Source organism: Dasypus novemcinctus, chromosome 1, assembly GCF_030445035.2.
Source record: "Dasypus novemcinctus isolate mDasNov1 chromosome 1, mDasNov1.1.hap2, whole genome shotgun sequence".
NCBI classification, from domain to species: Eukaryota; Metazoa; Chordata; class Mammalia; order Cingulata; family Dasypodidae; genus Dasypus; species Dasypus novemcinctus.
In genome coordinates this window covers 197,093,053-197,115,377 of record NC_080673.1, presented here as the reverse complement: position 1 = coordinate 197,115,377, position 22,325 = coordinate 197,093,053, and positions in this window count along the sequence as shown.

Here is a 22,325-nt window from a genome sequence, read left to right as displayed (position 1 = left end):
ATTATCTTATGTTTTACATTATGGTTTACATTTTAGCCTATAGACTTTTATACATTTTTGGTGTAATTTAATATGACTTATATCCACCATGGCATGATCTTATGGAACACTTTCATTGCCCCACTCTTACCCTGATTCCATGTATTCAACACCTCTTTCCCCCTCCCCTCAGGGCCCACCAAGACAATCAACCTTCATTACTTGAGGGACCAAAATTGCAAAAATGTTGAGGACTTGACATACTTGATTGTCCTAACCTATTGGGAGCCACCAATTCTCTCAAAAGATACAATTCCCTCTGTTTGAGAACATCAGTCCTCCCCAGGATGTGGGTATACCTTCACTCTCATTGTATGGGTCTCCACCCAATGATATAATCCACTATGACAAAATGAGCACTCACACACTACCCAGAAGCTTGCCCTTTTTCAGATACCTGGTATTGCTTTTAATTTACTATTTTGTTAGGTAGGGGTAATTCTAGTGGCTTCCATTTGGCCTTTCCTACCATAGTAGACTTCACTCCAATACAACAGGGAACCAGTGTGGGGATTCTGCCTGTTACTGAGTATGTCTATTCCAATTATGGATTCTGGATCTGGGGAAATAACCATAGTATGGGTCTGGAGACCCACTGGACACACTGTGAGATGAACCTGAACTAGGTCACTTTGGGGAAGGATGGGAGAAGGATAACATCATAAATTTTGGGCAGTGTCCTGGTACCAAGGAATCCTGGCCTTCTGCTCATTCAAGGGGCTCTGGGTATATAAATTGCCTCAAGCTGGGAATTGACTAAGACTTGACTCTTTGTTTTTGTAATTCAATTTAGACTTTTGTTCACTTGACCTTGAACTCTTCTGCTTATACAGATCATGTAAGAATGTAGTAGACTGCTCACCTATTTTATTTCTAAGTACCCCATGAGTAAGCCAATGCCAGATGTCTCTGAGAGTCAGACTATTTTGATTGCTACTTTGAGTCTGCTGCCCATTATGTTAGCAACAACTACATTGTCTTTGTCAATTAAGAGCTGCCACTTGACTTCCGCCAACTCTGGATCCAATCATCTTCATTGTGTGTAAAGATTCCAGTTCAGTGACAATAGATCCTACAGAAATATTTGACCTACAGAGAATAGCAACCACAGAGTTTCAAGGAAAATGGAGTTAGTCTAGCCAACATATTCCTCACAGTCTTGCTGAAAGGTATGTCCTCTGGACATTCCTGGGTTGTGTGAGCAGATCTTACATGATAGATCCATTCTAGTATTTCAATCTTTCTAAGCTTTTGAACCCCCTCTTCTACATTGTACCATGGCAGTTCTGACCATTTCAGCCTTAGGTAACGTTGGCCACCTTTTAGTCCATGTTTCAGCCAGCCACATGAACAAACTGTTAGAGACTTTCTAAACCATCTGAGATACATCATCGGATCTAGAATCTCAGCTTAGTGGGCACAGATAAATACAGTCAGCCTGATCCAACTTTACATTCCTTCCACAATTATTCCTCACCCTTAATATCCATTCTCACACATATTCCCCTAATATCTGTCTATATAAATTGGAAAACTGTTAGAGAAACAGTGCTCACTGGGATGTGGAGATTGATGATTGCAGGCAGAAAGTTTATTGAGAAGCTCTCCCAATGGAGGGGGTCTGAAGAATAGACTTCAAAGCCCCTGCAAGTCTGAAGAGAGACTTCAGCCTGCCTGTGGAAGGGGTAGTTATGAATTTATATAGTACATCCAAAGGCAGAGAAATGTTAGTCTTTGGGGAGGGAACTAGAAACTGAGTACAGCCTGAGGCCAATAAGGGGCAGTAAAAGCAAATTCCTTCCCTTTCATGGCTAGAGGATAGTGGGCTGGGAGGTAGGGTATTCTTGGAATGTGGGAGGGTTTGGTGGCACCTGGGCTAGGAAGCCAGGGAGGGGTGAAGGTCCTTATCTGCTCCATTCCCATGGTGATACGGTTCCTCTGTTCATTCTTAGGGGGGATGGGCTGCCTCTACACGCACAGGCATGGTGGAATTGAGTCATGACCTTATGACCTGTAAATCATTGCAAACCTTGTAAGGGGGAACCTCTAACATTCCTAACTCATTGATTTTATGTATATATATAAATGAAGGAACTAAGTAATGGGAATACTGGACAGAATGGAGGGATTCAGAACATTGACTCAGTCTGGCTACTTCCTGCTGTTATGGGGCAGTGAAGGGTTCCCTTCAGTTCCGTCCAGTGGGTTCTGATTTCTGGTCCTGAAGAAGTTGGTATTGACATTCATGTAGCAAAAAAATGCCATTCATGTATTCCTGAGCTGTTGATTGTATGATTCAGCACATGAATTGGATGAGAAGCTCTAAGAGGCAAGGACCAAAAAGAAGCAGTAGCAATACTATCAGTAGTGGTGTTATAATGGGTAAAAGGATTGATTTTAGGAGTAAGAGAGAAATGAGAATAGCAATGATTGATTTCTGTAGCTGTTGTCTCGGGCCCTCTGAATGATTTCTATGCTTTCCTTTAAAACTTTGATATTTTCTTCTACATGCCCTGTTCTGTTAATATAGAAACAACAAGTCTCATTTATGATTGCTCAAATGCTTCCCACAATCTTGTGATATTCTCATGGTTGGTTTTGATATTAGTACATCCTATTGGATTAGGGACAGAGATGGGGGTTTGGAGTCCACTGTTATTGGGACAGGGGAGACCTGCCAGCACCAACTAGGGTTGCAAGGGGTTATTTTGCTAAATGGAACTAACAAAACCTCATGCAGTTCGTTTGAAGTATAGGGCACCTCCTCAGCCACACTTTGTACCTCACATTTAGGGGCCTGTTGGAACTTCAGTCTTTTTACAGATCTGGAAATGTCTTGCAAGCCAGTAACCTCAGGGCATCACATTGCCATTTTATCTGGCAAAACAGGATTAATCTCTCAGATAAAGGAGTGAGGGCTCTTTGCTCAGGATTGGTGGTTACAGGTTTACCAAATATAGCAGGGTTAATGTTTTCAGTTGGAAGTTGCATGACAGTCTCCTTCAGGCAAACTGGACATTGGGAAACTGTTTCCTCAGGGAAGACTAGAAGTCAGATGGCTGTTTCCTCAGGGCAGACCATTATAGGTTTATCTGACAAAGACTCAGCAGAATCTAGGCCTTCAATGTCCCCACTGTGATCATCAACCCATATGTCACCATTCCAATTTTCAGGATTTCATTCCTTTCCAGTCAATTACCTCACTTTAAAAGTTGACACCCTGAAAGGTTGGGAATTTAGTTTATGTTGTAATTCAGTCACTTGCACAATGAGACTCTCAGTTTAGTTTACTGAAATCTCAATTCTGTGGCTACACAAAATAAAATTTTCTTTCACAGCACACACAGGAATTTTCACAACTTTGTTGAGGCACTTAAGTTGCAAAAGAAGCCTTCAGCTAATCCCTTTCTTTTATAATTGCATCCATCATATTTAAGAACAACCAGCCAACATCATTTTACCTTTAACGCCACAAAACTCTGTTAGTGTGTCAAAAATATTCTTAACCAGAGATTTGCCTCTTGTACATATTTAAGTAGCTGTTTACAGTGGTGATATTTTGCATATCTCTATTGCCAGTGCTTGCAATGGACTATCAGTGCCATCTTGATTGTTGGAAATAGAGCCATTAGTGCCTGTGAATCTAATTAGATTAGAAAGTCAATTCCTAACACCCCAGAACCAATTTGGGAATCTTGTCCTTAAGATTCTGTTTTTCAAGGACCACTCCTGGTACCAAATCTGTATTAATCAGAGTTCTCTAAAGAAACAAACCAACATGAGGTATCTGTAAATATTATGAAATTTTACAAAATTGTCTCATGTGGCTGTGAGGATACATGAGTTCAAATTCCATAGGGTAGGTTGCAACCTGTGAACCTTGATCAAAGATTTTGATGAATTCTCCAGGAGAAGCTGGATGGCTTAAGTAGAGATGGAAATATTCTCTTCTGACTGCTGAAATCATCATTTCTCCTTTTAAGGCCTTCAACTAACTGGATGAAGGATTTCTCATTGTTGAAGGCATCTCCTCAGTTGATTGTAGATATAATCAAACATCGATGCAATCAACTTTCTGATGATTCAAGACCATGAATTGTCCTCACAGTAACAGTTAGGCCAGTACTTGCTTGACCAAACAACAGGACACCATCACTTGCCCAAGTTGACACACAAACCTAACCATCACATATAGCAATACCTCTAATAAGTTGTAAAGCTGAAATATTTCTAAAGTATCACAATATAGATGCTAAATGTTGAACAACATATAAAAAAAAGAGAGAGACCAAATTATCTTTTTATTTTTCCCATGGAAAATTTAATTACCAATTTCTGATCATACAAAGAAGTGAAACAAGTATGCAGCCAAAATGTAGAATAAGTGATATGACAAAAAGTTAATGATCGAAAATAATATTTTATTTTCCTGGATTTTGTGATATTGGAAAAATTTGTCAGCTTGTTAAAATGTGGCATTTGTAGTGATTTTTTTCCTTTCAATTAAATAGTTATATTGATACCTCATTTAGTATTCATGATTTTTAATATCTATTCTTAAAAGACCCCTCCAATATTTATAAACCTCAGCCTCTTCAGACCCTTGATATGCCCTTGTATATGAGCTAAGAACATCTTATATGATGTTTATCTTTCAACAGTGTTCAAAACCAGGCAAAACTAGACTCACAGGAGATTGCAGAAAAAGTAAAGTGGTACTTCACAAATTTTCACACACATTAGAATTATCACAGAATACTGGGATCCTCCCCCCAAATATTCTAATTCATTACTATCTTGGATGGGACTGAGAATTTGCTTTACTGTATAGTCCAAGAAGAGCTGATGCTGCTGGTCCAGAGACCACACCTTGAGTAGCAGTGATCCATATAAGAAAAGAAGACCCATTAAAGAGTAGTAAAGGAGTTGGGTGAGAGACGGGGAGATTCGAACTCTTGCTTTGAACTTTCTCACTCATTAATGATAAAACAGTGTGATAAAACAATAAAGATTCCACAAATAAATAAAATAGGATTAATCTGAGCTGCATAAAACTATTGTGGTAATTTTTGGATGAGGAGCCGGAGAATAAAAAGGAAAGATAAAGAACTCAGGAGAGACAAGAGGTCTATGAAGCATAGTGGGAGGCTGGTCCTCAGAAGAAGGCCAGCCCAGGAGAAATCCTTAACTGGATGGAAGGGAGAGGATTGGGGATCTTCATGGGCAAGCTTATCTACGTTTCAATTTTAATTTGCATGTGGTGCTGCACTGTAAATGCTTCCTGTTGCCTTAAACATTCAGTAGAAGCTACTGAATATGTACAGTCAACCTTGACATATAAAGACTAAAGGGATGGAAAGCAAACAAATAAAAAATAAAATCTATTTAATGAGCCCTGCTCACATTCATTCCTTTGCTGAGGTCTGTATATACTGTAGGTCTCAAAGCTAAAGCATTTAGGATCCAAGAACAATGGCCCATAGTTAACGCAATTTCAAAGTTTACTGTGAAAACCAGGACACTTTGGAAAATAGATTAGGCACCTTCCAAAGTTATACAGGGACAAAAAGTGTAAGCTAGAACTGTTCTGGAGAAAGCGGGGTGTACTGTACTATACCCAGTGAGCCTCCACCAAAATAGAGCATACTATTCGTATTAGCAGCTTTTGAGAGCCTGACTCAGGAGCAAATAGGAGAAACACTTTGTATTTCCAAGAGATGCTAGAGACATTCTCTTTTAAGAGAGAACCCTGACTCTTGCATAACTACAGCAAAAATAATAGTTGTAGTGGTATATTCAACGAATATTTCTCAAGCAAACTGGTTCTAGAAGTAGTGAAGAAAACAGATCAAGGAGTCTGCTCTAATAAACTTATCATCTAGTATAAGGAGACAAATAATAATGATATGTTGGCAGTTGATAAATGCTATTTAGAAAAGTCAAGCAGGGAAAGGAAGGGTGAGTCCTGGAGGGAATCCTGCGCTACCTTAAAGGTGGTGAGAGAAAAGGCCTCACTGAGCAGAGCATTTAGGCAAAGACCTGCTTAGTGATTGAGTATTAAATGATGATTATTACAACAGTGCATGTACATACCTATGCTATTTTATCCACGTTTAGTGCCTTTTGTGTACTAGACACTATATTAAGTACTTTACATCATTATGGCATCTTTAGTTCTCTCAGCAACCTAATAAGGTAGGTACTTTTGATAGATGATGAAACTGAAGTTCAGAGAGGTTGAGTACATGTTCCAAGATCATACAACATGAACAAGGCAACCTTGGATCCTAGCTTTTTCTGGATCCAAATCCATTGGTCTTCTCATTTTTCTGCAATGGGCTTTTAGCATACTTGAGTATCTAGCCTATTTTGGTAATAGTTGGCATAACCACTCTGCCACCACATATGAGGTCTTACTGAGAGCCAACACTGCTTAATACTTTAATCTCTGGTAAGGTAATTTATTCAAGCCTTGGTCCACTCATCTGTGAAATGGGATTAACAGAATTTACCTCAGAAGGTTATGGTGAGCATTAAGAGTTAATCTTTTGGGCAGGGAACTTGGCCCAGTGATTAGGGCGTCCGTCTGCCACATGGGAGGTCTGTGGTTCAAATCCCGGGCCTCCTTGACCCGTGTGGAGCTGGCCCATGCGCAGTGCTGATGTGGGCAAGGAGTGCCGTGCTATGCCGGGGTGTCCTGTGCTGTGCCAGGGTGTCCCCTACCCCGCGTAGGGGAGCCCCACGTGCCAGGAGTGCGCCCCATAAGGATAGCCACCTAGCGCGAAAGAAAGTGCAGCCTGCCCAGTAGTGGTGCAGCTCACATGGAGAGCTGACACAGCAAGATGACTCAACAAAAATAAAAGAAACACAGATTCCTGTGCTGCTGACAACAACAGAAGCAGACAAAGAAGAACACGCAGCCAATAGACACAGAGAACAGACAACTGGGGCGGGAGGGGGAAAGGGGAGAGAAATAAATAAAATAAATTTTTAAAAAAAGAGTTAATCTTTTATACTATCAAGCACACTGGCACATGTCACTTGCTCAGGAAAGGGAGTTGCTATCATTATCATCATTATCACTATCGGTAATTCTTATAAAGCCTCTGGATAACTCTATTCGTAGCAAAATAACCCCAGCTGTGAAATTAAGGGGTAAGACTAAGTGACCTCCAAATTCAGTTCTCCACCTAACATTTTATGCATCTATTTAAAATGCTCCTTTGAGGAAAAGGATGCTATTGAAATGCTAGAAATGTAGACTTAGCTCTAAATAGGACATAGGCATGTCAAAGGGCATTTGACATATTTCCCAGACACTGTTAAAGGTGCAGAGAAATGACTTGCAGTGAGACTTTATGTCAATGAACGCTAAACAGCTTGATGATTTATACTTTTTTACCTGTCCTACTTAGAGGCAAAAGTTGAGAGTTTTGCATTGCTAACAGGTATATCATTCACAAATCAAGCTAGTCATAATATACAGCATATTCAAAATTAGACCTTAGCCTATGACACCCATAGACACTGCACACATCTCTATAGAATTCTCTCAACCTTGAAGGGGAAAATAAGAAAGCTTCTAAACTTTCTTCCTCTAAGTTCTGTTTTAAACTATATTCTTCAGTTCAATGTTATCTTTTTTAAAAATAGAGAATAATAGAATCTGATTGTTAGGGTGAAAAAATCTAGCCCTATATCCTATGAAGGAATTCTATGTATAGCATGCCCAAAACAGACACATATTTTTGCCTGAAACCTATCAATGGCTGATAGCTCATTATTTTAAAACATCCCCTTTAAATTTCTAAATATTAGATCTTTCTAGGACTTTTGTTTTTAAGATTTCTTTCTTTCTTTCTTTCTCCTCCCCCCACTCCTGCCCGCCGCCCCAGTTGTCTGTTCTCTGTGTCTGTTTGCTGAGTGTTTTTCTTTGTCCACTTCTGTTGTTGTCAGCGGCACTGGAATCTGTGCTTCTTTTTGTTGCGTCATCTTGTTGTGTCAGTTCTCCATGTGTGCAGCACCATTCCTGGGCAGGCTGCACTTTCTTTCGCACTGGGCAGCTCTCCTTACGGGGCGCACTCCTCGTGCGTGGGGCTACGCTACGCGGGGACACCCCTGCGTGGCAGGGCACTCCTCACGTGCATCAGCACTGCACGTAGGCCAGCTCCACATGGGTCAAGGAGGCTCGGGGTTTGAACTGCAGACCTCCCATGTGGTAGACGGATGCCCTAACAACTGGGCCAAACCCGCTTTCCCCTAGAACTTCTAATAAATATAATAGTATATGAGGAACCTTTGCCCCTGCCATCTTCAAAGGAAAAGAAAAAAAGAAAACAAAGTAATAGTCAGAAGTGGAATGGACCAGAAAGAGCTGTGTGGTCTGGGAATTCAGTTACAAGGGAAAAAAGATCCAAAGCAGTCCCATATAGTAAAAGACCAGAGATATGCTCACTGCCTGAAATAGGGGCCTGGAAGCAGCCAGGAAGAGATGCTGATGAATGCCAAGTCCTACAATCAGAAACCTCTTCAAGGTGTGATGACTTAGTGATTTAATCTTTTGTCTCCCTGTGTGTGGAAGATTTCCTTTAAAGGTGGCTTCCAACAATTCCTCCCCTTTTTTCTCCATGCTGTAAGCAAGCTAATCTAGATGTCTGAAGGAAGAGAGGAACTAAAGAGAGCTAAATTGCTCCAGCTGAGTGCCAGTACCTTCCATCAGACTAGAGTGAGGTGTCCTTGGTTGTTCCCAGCTGAATGCATATGAATATTGCGAGCCTAAAACCACATGAAGTGGATACCAGTCGTGACTGGACTCACACTGAAGGATCCAGAACAGATCAATGATTTGGCTGACAGTACTATGTTTTAGGGTAGTTTACTAAGGAGCAATAACTAACTGAAATGCTGTGAAACAAAGCTGAACTACTAAAAGATCTGGTTTTCAACTGGAAAAGACGAACAGGATAGAGAGCTAAGCATGAAGGTGAAAAATAGTTATTAAGAAATCTATAATTGGACCATCTTTCTTCACTGGTTTTTGCCCTTGCACTTGGGGGATTGTTGCTGTTCCATTGGGGAATGTGACAGAGCTCCCCTGGCTAGGAACTCAGCACTCCCTCAGTTGTTTATAACTGTAACTACTATGGGAACCTCTTATATTCTTATATTTTTTAATGTAATTTTTTTTGTAATCTATGTATCTTTGAAAAAAAAAAAAAAGGAAATCTAGCCCCTAAGCTGAAGTAAAATTTTAAAATGCATTAGGGACACAAATGCCAATACTAAAAATTTTGCTTCTGAGAACATAAAAATAATAGCAATCTTCAAAGGACTTTAAAGCGTTTATAATCAAAAGACTCAAAGAGAAAAATAAACCATAAAAACAAAATGTAATAGAAAAATTGGAAACAAAAGAAAGCTAATAGAAATCAAATAGTAGTAGATGGCAAATCTACTAGAAATTTTCAAAACCATTGCTTAAAAATTCAGTAGAAAGGTGTCTTTGTTTGCTAGGGCTAGTGTAACAAATTACTGCAAAGTAGATGACTTTACGCAACAGAAATATTATGTCTCACAGTTCTGGAAGCTGGAAACCTGAACTAAAGCTGTCGGCAGGGCCATGCTTCCTCTGTTGTTTTAGGGAAGAATCTACCATGCCTGTCTCCTGGCTTCTGGTGGTGGCTTACTGGAAATCCACTGTGCTCTCTGCTTGAGTCATCACATGGTTTTGTCCCCTGTGTCTGTCTGTGTGCATCCAATTCTCCCCACTTAGAAGGACACCAGTCATTTTGGATTAGGGCCCAACTTAATCCAGTTTGACCTCATCTTAACTAACAACATCTTCAAAGATCCTATTTCCAAATAAGTCCATATTCCCAGGACCGGGAGTTTGGACTTAAACATGTTATTTTTTTTTTGGTTGTGGGGGTGAGGCACAATTTAATTCATAATAAGATAAACTCGATACTGGGACACAGTCTGAGAAAAGTAGTAAATTAGAAACCAGTAAAGAGAAATTCACTAAGAAAGTAACATAGAGAAAGAAATAGGAAATGAGAAAGGGAAATTAAGTGATATAGATATTGATTAAGAAGTTCTAGTAAGAGTATGGGTTGAGTACTGTGAAATGCTGCACAGATCTGGCTTCAGTGAAGAATTTGCCAACCCAGCTTCTGGGACTGCTATTGTCAGACAATCTATAGGGGTCAGCCCCAAAGGAGATTGAATCATCTGCAGAGAGAACTGTTTTCCCCAAAGTCAATCCCCTTACTGGGATAACCCTTATCCAATAATTGATTAATGTGGGAGTATGAAAGCCTGACAATCTTAGCCAATATCAGAATAAATCAGGATAACTTTTTCTTCTTCCTACTCCTTTTCTTTTGCCTCCTTTTTTTCTCATCTTTTTATCTTTTATCATCTTTTTTTAAATATACATAGATCACACAAAATGTTACATTAAAAAATATAAGAGGGACAACCAGCAAGATGGTGACAGAGTAAGGAGCTCCTAGAGTCAGCTCCTGGTACAGGACAATTAGCAAACACCCAGAGCTCTCTACAGCTAGCAGAAGCACCTGTTTGGAGGCTCCAGGAGACCAGAAGAGCATCCTGCAATGTCTTTGAAGGAGTGGAAGGAGGAGACTGCCCATCTGCAGAGAAGACTCCTAAGTAGAGCACTCCATGCCCCGGAGGCCAGTGCCCATCTTCCATTGGAGGCACAAGCTGCCTCTGGAGTTGTTCTGTGGCTATAATTGAAAGCTCCACTTCCCCAAAATGGGGGAGGAAGAGATGGTTGGATACAAGGCAACACTTATAGCAGTGATGGAAGACAAAACATCAAAAACAAAGCTTTTGCATTTTTTAATTTTTTGATACCCCAATTTATTTTTACCTTAATTTTTCTAAATTAATATGTATTCTATATCTAACCTTTAAACTCATCACTATATTCCATTGTACTATTAATGGAACATGGCAATATATTGGGCTTCACTTTTGAAGAAGTTTTGGATCACAGAGAGTTTCAACAATGGTAGGGGAGGAATACTGGTGTGGGGTGTTATTGACAGGGGACACATGGTTGGCAGGGAGTTCTACAGGGCATATATCCGGGGTACATAAAAATGTTTGGATATTTTCATAGTGGATACAATTAAAAACAACAACTGAGGGAGTGCTGAGTTCCTAGCCAGGGGAGCTCTATCACAGTCCCTAAAGGAACAGCAACAATCCCCCAAGTGCAATGGCAAAGACCAAAAAAGAATGAAGGTCCAACAGTGAGCCCTTGATACTAATGACTATGCTTGCGAGCCTGTGCACCTGAAATAAGAACAAGGCCTAGAGCTGCAGGGTGCCTAAGAGTTACCTCCTGAGAGCCTCTGTGTTGCTCAATGTGGCCAGTCTCGAAGTCAAACTCAGCATGTAAATGCATAGCCTTCCCCCTAGTGTGGGACATGAATCCCGGGGATAAGCCTCCCTGGCACCAAGGGATTACTACCAAGTACCAGCTGATGATGTAACTAGAAAATGACTTGAATAAAAGGGTCAACTCGGACCAGCAGAATATCTCAATCTACATATAATATCAGGAGTTAAAAATGCTTTTTGACCTGAAGAAAAGGGGGAAATGGAAAGGTCAAATGAGTTTATATGGCTATGAGTCTCCAAAAAGAGCTGGGAGGTTATCAGAGGGGTTGCCCTAATGCACACCTCAGCAGAGTCCCAGAGACAGATAAAGTAGATACAACCCCAGGTATTGGATCTTCTGAGGGCTACAGAGACCCACAGGTTCTATGGTCATGGCAGATGGAGTTCAGTGCCATGTCAGTTGGCCCTACTTTGGAGTTTGTGTTTCTGTGTGATGGAGCTGGACTCAGATGTGATCTTTGTTCACAAGCCTCTCCTGTTACTTTTACCAGAACTGCATTTGGTGCTGGGGTTTAATGTATACCCAGGGCACCTGAATCTCTGGACTGACCATGTAATAGCCAGGCCCTGAGCCTCAACAGACTTCAGCTCCTACACTCTGGTTTATTGGACTTACCCCACTCAGCTAACATGGAGGTGAAGAAGGTCAACCACCACACCAGGGAGCCAAGAGTACCTACAACTGAAAGCAGGAGGATTGCATCCAGCATCCATGTGGAATCTAAGCCCCCTCTTGATATAGATGTGGAGTGGACATAACCATTCGAAGGTCCACAGGATGGAGGAATAGAGTATGGATTAGAGTGGACTTACTGATATTCTATTCATGGACTATAGTGATTAATAATCGAAGAAAATGTGGCATTGGTGTGGAGAAAGTGGCCATGGTGGCTGCTGGGGTTAGGGAGTGTGAGGAAGAGATAAGATGTGGTGGCATTTTCAGGACTTGGAGTTGTCCTGGATGGTGCTGCAGGGACAGTTTCCGGACATTGTATGTCCTCCCATGGCCCACTGAGTGAAATGTGGGATAGTGTGAGCTATGATGTGGACCACTGACCATGAGGTGCAGTGGTGCTCAGAGATGTATTCACCAAATGCAATGAATGTCTCATGATGATGGAGGAGATTGTTGTTATGGGGAGAGGAGTGGGGTGAGGAGGGTGGGGGGTATATGGAGACCTCATATTTTTTTAATGTAATATTAAAAAAATAAAGAAAGACAAAAAAAAAGAGATGGTTGGGCACTAATTTCAGTTATTGATGAGGAAATTCAGTGGGCTACAGTATAATCCTGAGAACAGCTATAGATTGAGCCTGTCCAGGTTAGAAAGAGGCCAGGAGCCACCGTCTTAACTCCACACCTGGCACAAGGGGAAGTGGGGTAGACTAAGGATCCCAGTGCTGGTGGGGACCAGCTTTTTTTTATCCAGATCATATTGCAGGTCTAACCTAGGCCCCAGTGCCACCTCCAGCAGGAAGGAAGCTGCGGGGACCTGCGCCAGCCTCTTTGGGAAATTACCGGCCAAGTCATGGAGGTGGGTGATTATCCTACTCTGGTGGCACAAGCTACCCCAGGAGCTGCTCTGTGATTGGATTGGAAGCTCCATTTCCCAGAAACAGGGGAGAAATGGTTGGCTGCCAATTTACCTACTAAATGGGAAACTTGTTTGGCTAAGAGACAACCCTGGGAACAAGGTGGTGTGAACCAGGCCAGGTCAGAAAAAGGCCAGTAGCCACCATTCTGACTCTGCCCCCCAGCCTGAAGGGAAGCCAGACTGACTGAAAATCTCAGTGTCAGAAGGAACCAGTTTCTTTCACGCAGATCAGCCTGCAGCCTGCTTAGTCTTCAGCCCCAACTCTGGCAGGGAGGAGGCTGAGGAGACCTGCACCAGCCTATACAGGTAACTCTGGCTGGCATAGACTGAAAATCCCAAGTCTGCCAGGGCAACTGCAGTCATCTTGGACTCACACTGCATAGACTGCTGCCCACACCTGCAGCCCCACCCCTGCCCCAGGCAGGGGAGAAAGGGATGTGAAGGTTCATCAGTCTATCTGGGCAACTACAGTCTAGGCCTGCACATGGATTATTCCACATAGCTGTGATGCTGTCCCTACCCCTGACAAAGGAAAAAAATTGGAAGAAACTTCATTGATCCCTGGTGCAATGAGGGCAGCTCAAGCCTTCACAGCTTATGGCACCGACTGTATGCTTGGCTCCTACTATAAAACCAGCAAGGGAGAAACAATAAGAAGTCCTAAACCGAAGAGAAAAACTGCACCCAGAATAAATTCTCTAGTAAGCCAGATGCAAAGACACCAACAAAAAATTACAATCCATACCAAGAAACAGGAAACTATGGCCCAGTTAAAAGAAAAAGATAAGCTTCCAGATGACATAAAAGAGTTGAGAAAACTAATTATAGATGTTCAAATAAATCTGCTTAATAAATTTAATGAGATGGCTGAAGAGATTAAGGATATCAAGAAGACATTGGATCAGCACAAAGAAGAATTTGAAAGCATACTTAGAAAAATAGCAAATCATATGGGAATGAAAGGTGCAATCAATGAAACTAAAAAAAAACATTGGAATCATATAATAGCAGATTTGAGGAGTCAGAAGAAAGGATTGGTGAGCTTGAAGAAATGCTCTCTGAAAGTGAACATACAGAATAAGAGATGAAGAAAAGAATGGAAAAAATTGAATAACGTCTCAGGGAACTAAATGACAGCAAAAGGCATGCAAACATGCATGTCATGGGTGTCCCAGAAGGAAAAGAGAAGGGAAAAGGGGCAGAAGGAATATTTAAAGAAATGTTAGAAAATTTCCTAACCCTATTGAAGGACATAGATATCCTGGTCCAGGAAACACAACATACTCCCATCTGAAAAAATCCAAATAGACTAACTACAAGACACATACTCATCAGAATGTCAAAGGCCAAAGACAGAATTCTGAGAGCAGCAAGAGAAAAGCAATGCATAACATATAAGGATTATCCAATAAGATTAAGTGCTGATTTCTCACCAGAAACCATGGAGGCAAAAAGACAGTGGTATGATATATCTAAGATACTATAAGAGAAAAATTTCCAGCCAAGAATCTTATATCCAGCAAGACTGTCTTTCAAAAATGAGGGCAAGATTAGAATATTCACAGATAAACAGAAACAGAGAATTTCTAAGCAAGAGACCAGATTTTCAGGAAATACTAAAGGGTGTGCTAGAGCCTGAAAAGAAAAGACAGGAGAGAGAGTCCTGGAAGAGAGTCTAGAAATGAAGATTATATCAACAAAAGTAACTAAAAGTATCAAAAATGTGGTGAAAATAATACACGACAGATAAAACTCAAATAGTCAGGAGTAAACTTAACCAATGATGTAAAGCATTGTTTTTAGAAAACTAACTCAATGGTAAAACAAATCAAAAAAGCCCTACATAACTGGGAGAACATTCCACACTAATGGATTGGAAGACTAAATATCTTTAAGATGTCAATTCTATTCAAATTGAAATACAAATTTAGTGCAATCCCAATAAAATTTCCACCATCATTAAAGAAAAAATTGAAAACACAATCATTAAATTTATTTGGAAGGATAAGGAGTCTTGAATAGCCAGAAACATCATAGAAAGGAAAAGTTAACCCTCATCTCCAGACTTTAAACCGTAATACCTACCCACAATGGTAAAAACAACATGGTACTGGCCTAAAGACAGACACAGTAGACCAATGGAACCAAATTTATGGTTCAGAAACAGACCCTCACAGGTATGGTCAGGTGATTTTTGACCAGCCTGTCAAGTCCACACACCTCAGGCAGAACAGTACATTCAGCAAAATGATGCTGAAAGAACTGGATATCCATAGCCAAAAGAAGGAAAGAGGACCCCTATCTCACACTGTATGCAAAAGTTAACTCAAAATGGATCAAAAAACTAAAAATAAAAGCAAGAACCAGAAAACTTCTAGAAGAAATTATTGGAAAATATCTTCAGGACCTGGTGGCAGGTGGTGGATTCTTAAAGGAGATAAGAGAAGGACTGAGTGAACTACTGATATTTAATGTATGTAGAAGTTTTAATTAGCTTTACTCTAAAATTTGGAAATGTATAGAGTGAATGGTAACACACAGTGAGTAACAGCTAGTTTATAAATAGGGATGAGACTGAAAATGATAGTCTAGTTATGTAAATGCCAATTGACAAAATCCTTGAGAATAAACTAGGAACTGTGTAGCACAGTAAAACAAGAGGTGGGTGAGAATTGTGGTTGATGGTACAGATGCAAGAGTGTTCTTTGTTAGCTAGGACGAATGTATGTCACTACTGCAGGGTGATGGGAATATGGAGAAGCATGGGAAAAATACTGCTGGAGTGACCAATGGACTGTGGTTAGCAGTAATAATATATTTTTGCATCTATGCAAAAGATGTACTGTGTTGATACTGAGGCAGTATAGAAAATGTGAGTCAAATGTACACTATGGACAATTTAACAATCAGGTGATATTATTTTATCTGTAGTAAATTACACACCACATAGTAGTGTGTTGATGGAGGAGTATTGTTTGGGAATTCTGCTCATGTGCATGATTGTTTTATAAGTTTACAACTTCTGTCATAAAAAATACATATTTAAAAATAATAATAGGGTGGGTTGGGGGAAAAACACATCAAATGTAAGATAAGGACTATGATTAGCATTAAGATTTTGACAATACTCTTTCTTAGTTTGTGACAAATGTCTCATGACAATGCAAGGTGTTGGTGGAGGGTTGATGTATGGGACCCCTGTGTGATGTTATGCATGCTTGCTTTGTAATTTCACAACTTTTATTACACACTTAATTGTTTATGTTTGTTCATGTATAAATGATATAAAGATAATAACAATTGGATTAGTTAGGGGGAAACTACTTTGTTTAGTAGTAATATTTTGATAATGCTCTTTAATCATTAGTTTAAAAGCTTTAAAAACAATGCAAGTTATTGGTGGAAGGGTGTGATGTTATATATGTTTGTTTGATGTTATATATGTTTGTTTTGTAAGTTCACAACTATTATACACTTATTGTTTATGTATGTCTATGTACGAGTGATATTTTCAATAAGTTTTATATATATATATAAGAGGTTCCCATATACCCCACTCCCCCCACCCCACTACTCCCACATCGACAACTTGTTTCGTCATGGTGGCACATTCATTGCATTTGATGAGTACATTTTGGAGCACTGCTACACAGCAAAGATTATAGTTTACATTGTAGTTTACACTCACCCCAGTCCATTCAGTGGGTTATGGTAGGATATATAATTGCAGCATCTGTCCCTGCAGTATCATTCAGGAGAACTCCAAGTCCGGAAAATGCCCCCATCTTGATGACACCTTAATTTGGACTTCTCCTAGCCTCAAAACCATGAGCCAAGAAATTTCCATTGTTTAAGCTAAACCATTGCATTGAGTTTGGTTTAGCAATGAGGAAACTAAAACAAATTGTATATTGAATTTCTATATTTCTATCATTTATATATTTGCCATTCTTAATTTATCTAGCCATTCCTTGCTCCACCTTTTGCCTGAACTGTAAAAACAGTTTATCATTTCACCTGTAAATATTTCAGTTTGTATCTTTTAACAGATATTTAAAATATATTCATATATAGATAATGATCCTAAAGACAGTCTTTAAAGGACATTCTGGATGCTAAATTACATCTCCAAGTGCATTTCCTGGAAAACCCAACCTGAGCTATTTGGTTCCAGAGTGTTCCATGAAAGCAAATGCTAAGATGGAGTTTTGCAGCTGGATCACTCACCACCTACCTGTCCATGAGGAACACATCACTGGAAAGTACAGAACATATAGCCTCTGACACAATTATTATTATGACTAATAAGCAAAAAATGATATAAAATATATTCTTCACACTTCAATTAATGTAAAAGAAGTCAGAAAGAGAAGACAAAGGGAACAAAGAACAAATGGGGCACAAAGAAAAGAAATAGCTAGATGATAGACTTAAACAAATCTACCCACATCAATTATTACATTCAATGTAAGTGGCAAATTCCTAAAAGGCAGTGATTGTCAGCTGAGGTATCTTTAAATATAGAAAATAAGACCTAACTATGTGTTTTATCCTTAAGATAATCTTAAAGGTTTTGTTTTGTTTTGTTTTGTTTTCTGGAATGCAGTTAAGCTATTTAAAACTATGTATCCTTTAAGATTTGCTTCTATGATTTCTTAAATGTGTCTGGGAAAATGCTCAGTATAGGACTAATATCTCCCACCTCTGAGGTAAAGCATTCCTGGGTACTGTACCTAAATCCCTGTGAATTATGAAATTTTTCAGTCTGACTGGGGAAAACAGATGATATTAATGATCTCATGTGAATGCCAACCTCTGATCTCTCTTATCTTTTTGAAAAGTTCTTTCCCCAGCGTCATCGTGTTGTTTCATCTTTGGTGGAATACTCAAACAGTGCCCTTTGCAGAAGGGGTGCAGAGATCTCCTCTCTGGGATGCTATCCTGCAAACTCTAGTCACCTTTCTTTCTTCCATTTCCCCTCCCTGGACCAGTGGCTAGAACTCTTGTAAGACTAAGAAGCTGGGGAAATCACAGGCCTCACCTCATTTGTTTTGCATCACTCAAGGATCACTATCTATTCTTTCCTGATATCCAGTCTCTCAAAAATCACAACTTCATATATTTTTGTGTGTTATTATTTTAGGCTAGAGGGCAAATCCAATCCCTGTTACCCTGTCTTGGTTGGAAGTAGAAATATGATACAATATTATATCAGTAAAAGAAGGACTCAAACATTCAAAGACCATGTGATCTCTAAAAGGGAAATGCTAGAGCGGGTGGCGGACTTGGCCCAGTGGTTAGGGCGTCCATCTACCACATGGGAGGTCCGTGGTTCAAACCCTGGGCCTCCTTGACCTGTGTGGAGCTGGCCCATGCACAGTGCTAATGTGTGCAAGGGGTGCCCTGCCACGCAAGGGTGTCCCCCTCGTAGAGGAGCCCCACGTGCAAGGAGTACACCCCGTAAGGAGAGCCGCCCAGCACGAAAGAAAGTGCAGCCTACCCAGGAATGGTGCTACACACACGGAGAGCTGACACAAGATGACACAACAAAAAGAAACACAGATTCCTGTGCTGCTGACAACAACAGAAGCGGACAAAGAAGACACAGCAAATAGACACAGAGAACAGACAACTGGGGTGGGGGGGAGGGGAAGGGGAGATAAATAAATAATAAAAATAAATAAAATAAAAGGGAAATGCTTTTCAAAAGTGTTTAATATCATGGGATTGTTCTTATGTACAATATTAGTAAAAATCACAAATTTCAAAATCCCATCTAGTCATGGTTCCCAAACTGTGTGGAGATCCCTGGGGCACCACAGCCAACTCTCAGGGTTGCCACGGAATATTTACATTTTCATTTCTGAAAGAAATTCAGCACATTTATTTATTGTAGTTACACTAACTACAAGCTGAAGGCAGCTCTCATTTTCAACCATGGATCATTCTACATTCCTTTCAATGATGACTTATTTTTGCAAAGTTCAGTTTCCAATGGTCGATTGAAACTATTGCTTGATTAAAAACAAGCACTATGCAAAGGAAATTAGGGTGGTAGTATCTAGTCTGATTCCAAGGATTAAATAGCTATGGTGTGATCACCAAGTGCCCATAACCCATTAGTGAACAACTGTAATTATTTAAGGATCAAATAAAAATAACATATTTTTCAATTTCTGTATATACGTTTTTTTTCAAATGGCTAAGAGTTTTGAGGCCATAAATACTTATCAAGTTGCTTCGATCTAGCTAATAATAAATGGATCTGTCTAATGATAAATGGAACTCTTTCCAGTAGCTTGGTTGACTGCATCTGATTTCAAGTGTCTATCCTAATATTTACAAGCTATTGGTCCCTGAACAATTCAAACCCTTGAGACTCAATTTCCACCTCTATAAAAAGAGAATAATTTGTGCCAGGGCTGTTATGAGATTCAAATGTTGGAACAATGGCCATCCTTAGAGCTGGCTCCCCAGGGATTTGAGATAGCTGATAAAAAGCAGTGATCAAAAAATCAGACCACACATCCTTGGATTTTGGAGGACTAGATCCTTATAGCCCACTCTGGCAACAGCAAGTTACACAAGAAAACCAGGCTGCAGTGTCCACTGCTGCCTGTCATGAGGCTGAAGGATGGGGGATAATAGTGGCTGGACAGAGGGTGAAATTCACTGATTTTTTATCGCAATTTGCTAGGAGCAATATATCAATATGAATTGGCTTTTTTTTTTCCCTCCATCTCCCCCCAACCCTGCTGTTTTGGTTGTCGGTGTCCATTTGCTGTGTGATCTTCTGTGTCTGTTTCTCTTTTTGTCTTCTCTTCATTTTCTCCTCTAGATTCACCAGGATCGAACCTGGAAACCTCCAATGTGGAGAGAGGTTCCCTGTCATTTGCACCACCTCATTCTTGGTTTCTGTTGCATCTTGCCTTGGCTCTCCCCTTCGTCTCTCTTTTTGTTGTGTTATCATCTTGTTGTGTGACTCACTGCGATGGTACTTGGCTTGCCACATGGGTACTTGGCTTGCCACATGGGCACTTGGCTTGCAGTGAGGACACACCTTTTTTTTTTACCAGGAGGCCCAGGGGATGGAAACTGGGTCCTCCCTTATGGCAGGCGGAAGCCCAATCACTTGAGCCACCTCCACTTCCCTGGGTTGGCTTTTATAATGGGAATTTATCAGGTTAAAAGCTTATAGTTACGAGGCTGTGAAAACGTCCAAATCAAGGCATCATCAGGGTTGCTGTCTCACCAAAGTTGACTGTGGGTGGTCAATGACAGTATCTGATTTTCTTATTCCAAAATTATTGCTATGTCCACTAGATGGCAAGGTCAGTGTAAGCCACAGAGGATCTGAAACAAAGGGCCAGCTCCTTTGTGGGCCTGAGTGTCTGGGCCCATTTGCTGTCAGGCATTATTAGAATGGGTATTGTCTCACAAGCTGAGGCCTTGGAGCATATGTACCTTAGCTCTCATTTTCCTGCCTTCATGCCATCTGTAACCGGATGATCAAACATTTACAGCATATATTGAGGAAAGCATCCCATAATTTCATAGAAATTTTACTGTCCACTTCTGGCCACTGTTGGAACACTCATGCATTAGTCAAGACTAGAAATGTCCCTTTTAATTAGAGACACATCTGCTCCTCAAAGCTATTGTGTAACTTCCTGCTGTGTTGGAGGACTGAGGGGGGTGGTGGCAGGTTTTGAAACCTACTGTGATATTTTTATTTCTGATATTAAGCGTGATCAGGTCTTCATGTTAACACACCTCCACATCTGATCATTGCTTTTTGTAATAATAAATGCTAAATCTTTTCCTGGAGACCTGTGGCATCTGCAAAAAGTGTTACAGTCAATCCTGTTTACCAACACCCATAATATCTGCCAAACTCTCTGTTTATTCAGTTCAGCATCCTCCTATCTCCTTCTCACCTCTTGAATTCGTTGCTCTGCTTTAAGGCTTTTCAAGTTTCAGTCAAATGTCACTTTGTCACAGCTCATCATTTTACATCAAATTGATCCTTGCTTCTTTTACCCTTTTACAGAAAGCAATAGTAGACGCTCATAATTTGCTTCCTTATTGTCAGTCTACCTTATCTTCCATGACAAAGTTTTTTTCTGAGCTTGCAGCATATTTCTTTATAAATAATTCTAAATAGCAGCCAACAGAATCCTACGCATATGAGGTGAGCCAATGAATGTGGCCAAAAAGGCTCTTTGGAAAGCTAGTGCCCCATTCCTTTTTGCAATAAATTCTCCCTCCTACTTTGCTTCAGCGTCCGCCTCCTCCCCCATTGACCTAGGTTCCCATTATTACCAGTTTAAGGTTTATGTCTCAGGGTAGCCATCTCCTTATCTGTACCTTAACCAAGACTGGTCTGACCACTGAACTGAGGGAGCCATAGAAAAGGGAAAACAAAACAAACGCAATAAATTGGGAATAATACGGAGGGTGTTTTCTATCTTGGATGGCTGTTGTGATGAGATCAGATAAGGCTATGCATGTGAAAGTGTGATATTCCAGACACCTGTCAAAGAGTTCTTCCTTACCACAACTTGAAATCATTTAAACAGGAACCATGCCTTTCACTCAGAACGGAACCAAATATGCTCTAAAATTCCACTTGCATCACGTTGTATCACACAGATCAAGATATTTGCTGAGGAATACCTGAAGGGAAATGTCCACTGTTCAGGCAAAATTTAACATCACTTAGGTAAGGTGTTATCAGTCTATAGCAACAATTACAATTAGTCAGCTTGTTTCCCAGGGAAAGAGAAAAGAATGTCAACATGCTGCAGATAGAACACCTAGAAAAAAGGTATGGCAGAGGGTGGGAGGAATGTGGGATTAGGTATTGAAAATTTCCAAGCTTCCCAGAAATAACTAAATCCTGGTTTAAGACATGACAGCTGTTTGGCCTTGAGAAGGATACTCAAAGTCCTTGAGGTTCAGTTCTCATCCTGAATTGTAAATAATTACACAAAATAATTATATGGAATTAATTATATAAAGTAATTCATTTAACTGCCTTAAGCATAGTACCTGGCACATAGTAGTCATCAAATAATTGTTTATAATACCACACAAATAAAAATAAATTTAAATGATTAATTTATGTGATAAATAGCTAAATAAGACTTTTTGTTTACAAAGCTCTAGATGAAATTCTTAAATCAACCACTTAGAGACATAAAAACATTCATTTGATTTGAACATTTGGTTCAAAATATTGCTGGGGTGATGGAACATATT